Source organism: Ixodes scapularis, unplaced genomic scaffold (genome assembly GCF_016920785.2).
Source record: "Ixodes scapularis isolate PalLabHiFi unplaced genomic scaffold, ASM1692078v2 ptg001158l_1___fragment_3__unscaffolded, whole genome shotgun sequence".
In the NCBI taxonomy this organism is placed as follows: domain Eukaryota; kingdom Metazoa; phylum Arthropoda; class Arachnida; order Ixodida; family Ixodidae; genus Ixodes; species Ixodes scapularis.
In genome coordinates, this window is record NW_024610108.1 from 2995001 (window position 1) to 3006176 (window position 11176).

The 11176-nt window shown below is 51.3% G+C and overlaps 2 non-coding genes and 1 pseudogene across 2 annotated transcripts; all 3 read right to left on the reverse strand.

Moving 5' to 3' along the window:
- Positions 1-574: 574 nt before the first annotated feature.
- On the reverse strand, positions 575-5959 carry LOC120845675 (annotated as a pseudogene).
- A 681-nt stretch (positions 5960-6640) lies between these two features.
- Positions 6641-6793, reverse strand: LOC120845603. Its single transcript, XR_005716806.1, has one exon. It is a non-coding gene; the product is annotated as a 5.8S ribosomal RNA (ribosomal RNA).
- A 436-nt stretch (positions 6794-7229) lies between these two features.
- LOC120845610 lies at positions 7230-9045 on the reverse strand. Its single transcript, XR_005716798.2, has one exon. It is a non-coding gene; the product is annotated as a small subunit ribosomal RNA (ribosomal RNA).
- Between the last annotated feature and the right edge of the window lie 2131 nt (positions 9046-11176).

Below are 11176 nucleotides of genomic sequence, written 5' to 3' on the forward strand. Positions count from 1 at the left end.
TTATTAATTGTTTTAATCTATGTATGGTTTCTGTTTTTGTTTGGATGTTCGCGAGATTTTGAAGGAGTGAAAGACTATCTGTATGTATGGCTATTCTTTCCGAATTGCTTTTATTAATTAATATATACTTTAATGCTTCTTCGAATGCTATTCTTTCTGCATCATATATGGTTGCATAATTGGGAAGTTTAAATTGTGATACCTTTTCTATTGTCCCTGTTGGTAATATGGCCACAAATGCTGCACCGACTTTATTTGGAGAAAAAGAACCATCTGTATATATATGTAGGTTGCAGGAAACGGTTGTGTTTTGTTGGAATTCTATTTTAAATTTTTTTGAGGGATGTAAAATCCAGCGATCGTACATGTATTCAGTATTCTGTTTATTATATAATTGGTTATTACATTCTATTTCTTTATTTTCTTGGAAAATTAAAAATTGTTTAACTTCTTTTTTTAGTGTAATATGTATTGGTGGGATGTTGCATAATATGGGAAGACTGAGATTACTGGATGTATTGTATGCTCGCGCGATGTTTAAGAGAGGTATCCGTTGTAGCGAAATTACTTTTCTTAATAAATGTGTGTTATGGGTTTCTCTCCACCATATACTGGCACCATAAACTATATATCTTTCTATGCACCTCAAATATAATTCTTTTTGTTGTTTTTGATTTATTCCCCAATGTATTTTGGCAAAAGTTGTCATTTTTAATGTATGTTTTAATATTTTTTCTCTAAGATATTCTATGTGTGGTATAAAGGATAGGTTTACATCAAAGACAACCCCTGATAATCGTAATGTGGTTACATATTTCAGGTTATGGTTATTAATCCTTACTGTAGGCGGTCTTCCTTGGGAAAGGCGTTTACCTGCTGCAATTAACATACAGTAACATTTTGAATAATTTAAATTCAGACGATGTTCGGTGGACCATTGAGAAATTATTTCTAAAGTTATATTTGCTATTGTTTCAATTTCTCGTCTTGTTTTTCCAGTAATAACTAATATCGTGTCATCTGCATATGCTTGTATGTGATAGGGACAGTGGGAATCTCGTTAATCCATTCATGCGCGTCACTAATTAGATGACGAGGCATTTGGCTATTTATCTTTTACTCCCTCATCGTCGGGCAGACTGAAGGGCACTGTGGCTTGAACCCATTGGGGAACGAACCGGCCGTCCAGCCCCCAGTTCGGGAGAGTTAACCCCCCGACTAGGGACCCAAACGGAACCCAACCCGACCCCAGATGAAAAGGAAAAGGGGGTTAGGGGGACCGAGTTACGCCCTCTCCAGGTAAGCGTGAGCACCCCCCACACCCGACAAAAGGAAGAAAAACGTATTATAACTCTCATTCAAGGGAGAGCGACCTTCAAAACCCCCACTGAGTTAGAAAGTGGGGGGGGTTAGTTGCGGGGGCACTATTAGGGCGCCAAACGCGCCATCACCCGTGGGTACGCCACAGTCGTCATCTGCTGATCAACACGAAAACACACCAGGCCCCCCTGGAGACACTTCACTGTTAGGACTTTAAAATCTTCGCGTCCGAGACCCAGGTCCGCTAGAACCTGGGCACTCTCGGACGCCCACACACCTCTGTAGGAAAGGGTGACACTGGATACAAGGGAATCCGTTTGACGGCTCCCCCGCACCTGCTCCAGGACCTCCGGCACGGAGTATTTCGCAACCTTCCGACGGTGCGCATCACCCAGACTAATGCGAAGGCCGACGACCTGGACGTCCAAGATAACCTGCGTGTCCTTGTTGGACACCACGAGGTCTGGGAAACGGTTACCCTCTGACGTTCGTACGGTGGTCTCAACCCGGACATCCCACCTCCTTTTCCGCAGGCGAGTCGCAAGCTCCTCTACAATGTTGTCATGCCTTTTTATACGTTTGAAGTCAGAGCGGTGGCACCGCTGAAGGATGTGTCCCAGGCTCTCCGGCTCGTTGCAGCCAGCACGACATCTCTTGCTGCCACCCTGACCGCGCTTCGTGCGTGTCCGGTTTGGCATGGCGTTCACACGCAACTTGACACAGTCTATAAACTCCCGGCCAGGCAAGAGTTGAGTTCCCTCGGCCACCCATCTTTGTGAGCCGGGCACATTGCCGCACTCAGCGAGTGCACGTCCGTCGCAGCTGCGGTGGAGCTTCCCCGCCCAGAACCGGCAACGTGCTTCACTGGACCGCAGTTGCGCACCTTCGTACGTGCACAGACGATCTGCGTGCCGTAGGGCCTCCTTTATGAGGCGACAACGCAGGGTCTGAGCACAGGACGGGTGGCTGCTGTGTGCCAAACGCTCGTACCTGTGCATCTGCAGTCCTGGCACGGCGGTTCTGAGGCAGGGGACTCCCAACCCGCCAGCCGGAGTTTCTGCATGAATGTAGCCGAGCGGCACATCATGCGGCAGTGCTAGCCAACGCCGTACCGAGGCACGCACGAGGGGGTCCAACTTGACAAGCAGCTTGGCCGTAAAAGGGCCGAGGACAAGACGATGATAAAGACGAGGCATCAGGTAGGTCCTCAGGACCACCAGACGCTGCTGAGGCTTCAGAGGTGCCCGAGACACCCTACCCAACAGCAGCGCAAGCTCCCGCTCCAACGGCATGGGCGCCCTGCCTGCGGCGGAAAACGAGATGCCCAGGTAGCGCCACACCGTCGCTGTATCGTTGGCGGGAAGCTGCTCGTTGTTGACATGGAAGATGGTGGTTGTGACAACCTTAACTTTCTTTTCTTTCCCAGACGGCTGGAGGGCAAGTGTGAAAGATTTGGCAGCGTTAATCTCCAAACCTCGTGGGCCCAAGAAGGCCGCGAGGTCATCCAGTCTTTCCTGGAGTCCCCGCGGAGTCGACGCCATTACGACCAGGTCGTCGGCAAAAGCCATGGCGTCGACTTTAAATTCCCCACTAGTGAACCCTATCTCAGGGTCGAGGTCGCTGAGCCACTCGTCCAGCACGAGGTTAAACAGTACAGGTGAAAGAGGATCTCCCTGTCTCACCCCAGTAGTGGGCCTCACCAAGAGCGTTTTCCCTCCATACCCGAGCACCGTCCCCGAGGTTCCATACAGACTCCGTAGGTACTCCAGAAACGGTGCCGAGAGACCGGCACGGGCTGCCCCCCGTAGAATGGCCTCCGTGGAAACCCGATCGAACGCCTTGGTGAGGTCCACACTGGCAAGGAACAGGGGTTTCCTCGAGGTCTTAGCCTCATCTAATGCGGTAGCCAGAATGGCTACATTTTCTGCACAGCCAAGAGAGTCATAGTTACTCCCGCCGTTTACCCGCGCTTTGATGAATCTCTTCACGTTGACATTCAGAGCACTGGGCAGAAATCACATTGCGTCAACACCGACCAGCGGCCATCGCAATGCTTTGTTTTAATTAGACAGTCGGATTCCCCCGGTCCGTGCCAGTTCTGAGTTGACTGTTTTTTGCCGGCCGAAGCATAGCACTTTGGGCACGAAGCCCTCAGACGCCGCGCAGCTGAGGCTTTCCACAGGAAGGTCCCGACGCTGGTCCGGGCTTGGCCGCGCCGCGTGAACGGCGAGCCCCGCCCATTCCCGGTGCAGTGCCGTTCCTGCTTCAGGTCCCCAGCCCGACCGGCTCAGTCCTCAGAGCCAATCCTTATCCCAAGGTTACGGATCCGTTTTGCCGACTTCCCTTACCTACATTGGTCCATCGACTAGAGGCTGTTCACCTTGGAGACCTGCTGCGGATGTGGGTACGGTCCGGCACGAAAATCACACTCCCTCACTCGGATTTTCAAGGGCCGACGCGAGCGCACCGGACAGCGCAAGAACCGCACTGCTCTACGGAGCCACCATCCCTATCTCGGGGCGAACCCATTCCAGGGACTCGATCTCCTTACAGAGAAAAGAAAACTCTTCCCGGGGCTCGCATCGGCGTCTCCGAGCTGGTTTGCGTTACCGCACTGGGCCCCGAAGGACCAATCTCCGTGTCCGGGTTCGGGATTATTAACCCGATTCCCTTTCGGTCACTGCGGGGCTCTCTCCACTGCAAAAAAGTGCTCCCGCTTCGGAAAGAACTTCTCCTTTCCCTTAGGACCGACTGACCCATGTTCAACTGCTGTTCACATGGAACCCTTCTCCACTTCAGTCCTCAAGGTTCTCACTTGAGTATTTGCTACTACCACCAAGATCTGCACCAGCGGCGGCTCCAGGCGGGCTTACGCCCCACACCTTCAACGCTCACCGCAGCGGCCCTCCTACTCGCTGCAGCTTAGCACCCCCTTGTTTGCGTGCATCTGCCGGCAGCGGCCGGGGATAGGCTCGACACTAGAGCGCCATCCATTTTCGGGGCTAGTTGCTTCGGCAGGTGAGTTGTTACACACTCCTTAGCGGGTTCCGACTTCCATGGCCACCGTCCTGCTGTCTTAAGCAACCAACACCCTTCATGGGATCTCATGAGCGTCCCGCATCGGGCGCCTTACCCCGGCGTTTGGTTCATCCCACAGCGCCAGTTCTGCTTACCAAAAGTGGCCCACTTGGCACTCTCATCGCTTCCGGAGGCCTCAGACCAGAAGGCCTCCGACACACCCATTGAAAGTTTGAGAATAGGTTGAGGTCGTTTCGACCCCAATGCCTCTAATCATTCGCTTTACCAGGTGTGACTGGTCTCGGCAACAAGCGCCAGCTATCCTGAGGGAAACTTCGGAGGGAACCAGCTACTAGATGGTTCGATTAGTCTTTCGCCCCTATACCTGGGTCGGACGATCGATTTGCACGTCAGAAGCGCTTCGGACCTCCACCAGAGTTTCCTCTGGCCTCGTCCTGCCCGGGCATAGTTCACCATCTTTCGGGTGCCAACGTGTGCGCTCTAGCGCCGCCCCCACGACGTGAGCGTGTGGGGCGGGCCGTTGCTGCTCCCTTCATCGGACCCCTGGGCGGCCCGGGATCGCAACTCGGCACGGCACGAGGCCGCGCCTTCACGTTTCATTGCGCCTCTGGGTTTTGAGGGACCCATTGACTCGCGCACATGTTAGACTCCTTGGTCCGTGTTTCAAGACGGGTCGGGTGGGTTACCGACCTACTCGCCGCCAACCATGACGACCCTCCGCGGAAAGAACCCGCCTCGCCGGTTCCGAGCCCCAAACACCGAACGTCAGGCGAATACCTGGCGTAAGGCAGGCGACCCGTTGACCCAGCCGGGTTTCCCGCTCCGCATTCCGGAGGGCATCGTTTCGGGCCTCCCCGAAGGGAGTCGCCCATGAGGCCTGGGCAGGGTGACGTACTCGATTACCGGCCAGGTATAACTCCCACGACAGCCAAACAAGGGCCGTCGCCGGTCACCTCCAGCGGCCGGACTCAAACTCGTTCTTGAAAGGGTTACCCGTGCCCGTCGCGGCGTCCTACCGACGGTGGAAAATGCGTTCCGGAGTGCGCGGCACCGCGCGGGCAGCCGGAACGGGCCCTTACAAGGAGAGCCCGTAAACCAAGACGCTGACACCGCTCCACGTCACAGCGAAACTGAATCCCACCGCCCTCGAGCTTCGAGGGCCCACCCGTTTTACTCTAAGCGGTTTCACGTACTCTTGAACTCTCTCTTCAAAGTTCTCTTCAACTTTCCCTCACGGTACTTGTGAACTATCGGTCTCTCGGACGTATTTAGCCTTAGATGGAGTTTACCACCCAATTAGGGCTGCACTCTCAAGCAACCCGACTCACGGGAGGTTCCATCCCGAGAGAGCAGTGGCGGAGACGGGCCTGGCACCCACTCTGGGTCAAGCCCCTGTCAGGGGGACTTGCACCACCGCAAAACTCTCGGGAACGTTACCTCCCATACACCACATTTCCCGATCGCCGGCAAGGACGAGGGATTCGGTGCTGGGCTAGGTCCCGTTTCGCTCGCCGCTACTAAGGGAATCCCTGTTGGTTTCTTTTCCTCCGCTTAGTGATATGCTTAAATTCAGCGGGTTGTCTCGCCTGATGTGAGGTCGACAATTTATTTTGTGCGCTTTCCAACAAAAACTTCGCCTCCTTACCACATGTCAAAAACACAAAAGGATGGCGAACTAACAGTTGTTGTACACACGCTTTGCATCGCTTTCGATTCGACAAAAAAGAAAGCGCGCAATCCAACGGCATTCCCCTACTGGATGGCTCCAGTATTCATCGGGGACGCGAAGGTCTTAGACTGACGGAAGGCTACGACGCAAAAAACTTTCCTCCCAGAAGCGTTTTTCTTTTTTTTGTGCAAATCAACGCCACGAGATTTACATTTGCCGACGCCGCGTTTCAACGCGCCAACGCCAACTCCGTCCCACGGTTTTTCCAATCGAACAACATCCACGCCAAAGAAAACAGAATCGATCGAAAAGAAACCGTTTCAAATCTCCGTTTCTAACGCACCGACGTCACAGCGCCGTTCAACGTGCGAAAGATTTTTTTGGTACGGGATTTTCCACAAACGGTATCCATCGAGTTTCGTTTTCCCATGCAGTGTTCGATAAAAACTCGTAGGAGGAGGAGGACTGGTTAAGCGCACGCGTGCAATCGCACCACTCGTGCATTTGCTCAAAGAAAACGCAACGCAAGAAAGCATAAAACTGCGTGCTGCCCACGATCCGACACAGTCAAAACGAGGTAGAAAACAAATTCTCCTCTCTTGATATATGATCCGACCCTCACACAGACGAAGCCACGGGAAGGCCCGAGGCCGCAATGTGCGTTCAAAGAGTAAGTGCTCAGTGTGTCCTGCAATTCACACCAAGTCTCGCAGCTGGCTGCGTTCTTCATCGACCCGAGAACCGAGTGATCCACCGCTTAGAGTCGTGTCAATGTGTTTGGATTTTTCAATCAGTACGACCAAACACAAGTTGTTGTTTTTTTTCGCGCCCGGCACATCCCATGCCATCTCGAAAGCGCAAAAAAAAGCTTCTTCTCAAACGCCTCTTCGTTAATCAAAACAAAAGGGCGATCCTCGAGAAGAGACGAAAAAGGGGGCGATGCGCCTTTTGTAACCCGCGGATTGTCCCGGTGCACTTGAAATCTCCTCTCAATCGAGGCAGCAGAGGGATCCCGCTGGGCGCATCATCGAAAGGAACGGAGGCCACCCAAAGAAAAAGGCACATCCGAACCACAGTTGTTTTTTTTGTGCCGTCCCGACGGCATCCAAGCTTGGTCGGGATCGGCGCCAGATAAATTCGCACATCGAGTCCATTCCCCGTACAAGAGGAAGAAGACAAAACGATGCAAAATAACATCCGGTAATGATCCTTCCGCAGGTTCACCTACGGAAACCTTGTTACGACTTTTACTTCCTCTAAATGATCAAGTTTGGTCATCTTTCCAACACACCGGCGCAACCGAAAGGCCGCTCCGGGTATCGGTCCGAAGACCTCACTAAATCATTCAATCGGTAGTAGCGACGGGCGGTGTGTACAAAGGGCAGGGACGTAATCAACGCGAGCTTATGACTCGCGCTTACTGGGAATTCCTCGTTCAAGGGGAACAATTGCAAGCCCCTATCCCAATCACGAAGGAGGTTCCACGGGTTACCCAGTCTTTACAGACAGGGATAAAAACACGCTGCTTCCTTCAGTGTAGCGCGCGTGCGGCCCCGGACATCTAAGGGCATCACAGACCTGTTATTGCTCTGTTTCGTGCGGCTAGGAGCCGCTTGTCCCTCTAAGAAGGGTGCAAGGTGCAGAGAACCACGCACCTATTTAATAGGCTAGAGTCTCGTTCGTTATCGGAATTAACCAGACAAATCGCTCCACCAACTAAGAACGGCCATGCACAACCATCCACCGAATCAAGAAAGAGCTCTCAATCTGTCAATCCTCCCAGTGTCCGGGCCGGGTAAGTTTTCCCGTGTTGAGTCAAATTAAGCCGCAGGCTCCAGTCCTGGTGGTGCCCTTCCGTCAATTCCTTTAAGTTTCAGCTTTGCAACCATACTTCCCCCGGAACCCAAATACTTTGGTTTCCCGGAAGCTGCCCGCCGAGTCATTTGAGTAACTCAGGCGGATCGCTGGTTGGCATCGTTTATGGTTAGAACTAGGGCGGTATCTGATCGCCTTCGAACCTCTAACTTTCGTTCTTGATCAATGAAAACATTCTTGGCAAATGCTTTCGCAGTAGTTCGTCTTGCGACGGTCCAAGAATTTCACCTCTAGCGCCGCAATACGAATGCCCCCGTCTGTCCCTCTTAATCATTATCCTGTATTCCAAAAACCAACAGAACAGAAACAGGATCTTGTTCTATTATTCCATGCACTGTTATTCAGGCGAATCGCCTGCGTTGAGCACTCTAATTTTTTCAAAGTAAACGCGCCGGCCAAAGCAAGGCACCTGATGAAGGGAACCAAGCCACGACAGGCATGATGTTCAGCACGGGCCGTAACGTGGTGTCCACGCACTTCCCGCCTGTAACTGAGATCCAACTACGAGCTTTTTAACCGCAGCAACTTTAGTATACGCTATTGGAGCTGGAATTACCGCGGCTGCTGGCACCAGACTTGCCCTCCAATGGATCCTCGTTAAAGGATTTAGAGTGTACTCATTTCAATTACGGGGCCTCAAAAGAGTCCCGTATTGTTATTTTTCGTCACTACCTCCCCGTGCCGGGAGTGGGTAATTTGCGCGCCTGCTGCCTTCCTTGGATGTGGTAGCCGTTTCTCAGGCTCCCTCTCCGGAATCGAACCCTGATTCTCCGTTACCCGTAACAACCATGGTAGGCGCATAACCTACCATCGACAGTTGATAAGGCAGACACTTGAAAGAAACGTCGCCGGCTCGTGGCCGTGCGATCAGCACAAAGTTATCCAGAGTCACCACACAAAACGGACCGAAGCCCGATTGATCTTGGTCTAATAAAAGCACCCGTCGCCCCGAGGGGCTTCGGGCTCACTGCATGTATTAGCTCTAGAATTGCCACAGTTATCCAAGTAGGAAGAAACGATCTAAGGAACCATAACTGATTTAATGAGCCATTCGCGGTTTCGTCTTGTTTCGGCATGTACTTAGACATGCATGGCTTAATCTTTGAGACAAGCATATGACTACTGGCAGGATCAACCAGGTAATCTTTTCGTGGTGGGTCGCCCCAAACCCTACCAACGCGCGGACGCGGGGCCACCGTCAGGCGCCCCTTACGAACCGCAAACACACACAACGCTTAGGAATTACTTCCAAATCCAAGAAGAAATGAAGCACGTTCGAGCGCGCAGCCGGAATATCCCCGACCGAGGTCGGTACCGACGCGGCAAGAAGCGCATAAATTTCTTTCTCGTCGTAGCAACAGAAAGTCGTACGCCAAAAAAATCATTGACGACGCCTTCGCAGCGTTGCCGAGCTTTCAGGTCCCGTGAGGACGCGAGGACGCACCCCGGCCTTCGGTCAGAACGCACTCGTCATTTCACACCGTTCGGTTAGCGCGGACGCTCCGAAACACCCTCCTCTCGCATTCGTTTTCAAGACACAGGTGCACCCGAGAACCGACCCCAACGGCAGACGCCAGAGATCGCAGGTACCTTGCTGTAACGACCATGCGGCGGAGGCAGCGGCCGAGACGGCGACGAAAGGCGTCGGCGACGTCGTCAGCCGCCGCTCGCACCAATCGAACGCTCGACAGACCCCACCTCCACATAATAGCACCGATAAGTATAAAGAAGATCCTTCAAGAGCATTCTGTACATAGTTTGTGGTTATCAGTTTCGGTGACTGACTGACTGACTTACTGTCTCTCACTCATGTGGCTCCCGTTATTCAGTATCATTTATTTGTCCTTCTTTCTTTCTTATTTTTTTTCCCCTCTCTCTCTCCTTATATATATATATATATATATATATATATATATATATATATATATATGTATGTATGTATGTATGTATGTATGTTTGTGTGTATATATATATATATATAAATGTTCTTTTTTTTCCTGTGTGCCTCTATATATACATACATACATACGTACATACATCCTACCCCTATAAAAAAATTATTTCTCGCTTTTTATTAAAAACGTGCTGACCCCTACTTGACTCTGATTACTTCTTTTCGACTTTCAGTTCATGTTAATATGGTCAACAGAAAGTCTATCGACTTTGTTATTACAAAGTAAACCAATATTTACACGGGGCGTTTCATGCGTTTTGAATTGTGTCAGAGCCGAACAATGAGCGCTATAGTAAGTGAGATTGTCACTGCTTTTAATCCGAATGCTCGCGGTATCGCGCGTGTTTACGGCAGGCTTCATAATAGGCAATGTTCTTTCTTTACACTACTCTTCTTTGCTCACTTTATTGTTTCTACCATTGGTTTCGTTTGGAAGGCCCCGCCACTTAGTTTCCGACAAAGTCCTCTCAAGGAACGAAGTGAGAAGCACGGGATTAACAAAAGAAAAAGATGCGTGTTTTCTAGCGGTTACCCGTGTCGCTTTGCGACACGGGCTTTCTGGCGCTTTCAACTGGGCGAGAGCCGAACAATTTACCCTACTGCACTTGCGACGGGCAGCGCTTTCAAACGGAATACTGGAAATCTCGCTTACTTTTCTGGCAAGTTTGATAGGAGACAAATATTATTCTTTTCACGCGAATTGTTCGCTCTATTTCTAATCTCTCTCTTCCGTCTCCTTGGCATAGAACGCCCGCTTCGTCTCCCACAAAGTACTTCCGAGGAATCAAGTCCAAATCACGCGACTTTAAAATGTGCGTGTTTTCTAGCGGTTACCCGTGTCGCGAGGCGACACGGGCTTTCTGGCGCTTTCAACTGGGCGAGAGCCGAACACTGTACACTACTGCACTTGCGACGGGCAGCGCTTTCAAACGGAATACTGGAAATCTCGCTTACTTTTCTGGCAAGTTTGATAGGAGACAAATATTATTCTTTTCACGCGAATTGTTCGCTCTATTTCTAATCTCTCTCTTCCGTGTCCTTGGCATGGAACGCCCGCTTCGTCTCCCACAAAGTACTTCCGAGGAATCAAGTGCAAATCACGCGACTTTAAAATGTGCGTGTTTTCTAGCGGTTACCCGTGTCGCGAGGCGACACGGGCTTTCTGGCGCTTTCAACTGGGCGAGAGCCGAACACTGTACACTACTGCACTTGCCATGGACAACGCTTTCAAACGGAATACTGGAGATGTCGCGTGCTTTACTGCCAAGCTCAATAAGAGACGAATTTCTTTCTTTTCACGGGAATTATTTCCTCTATTT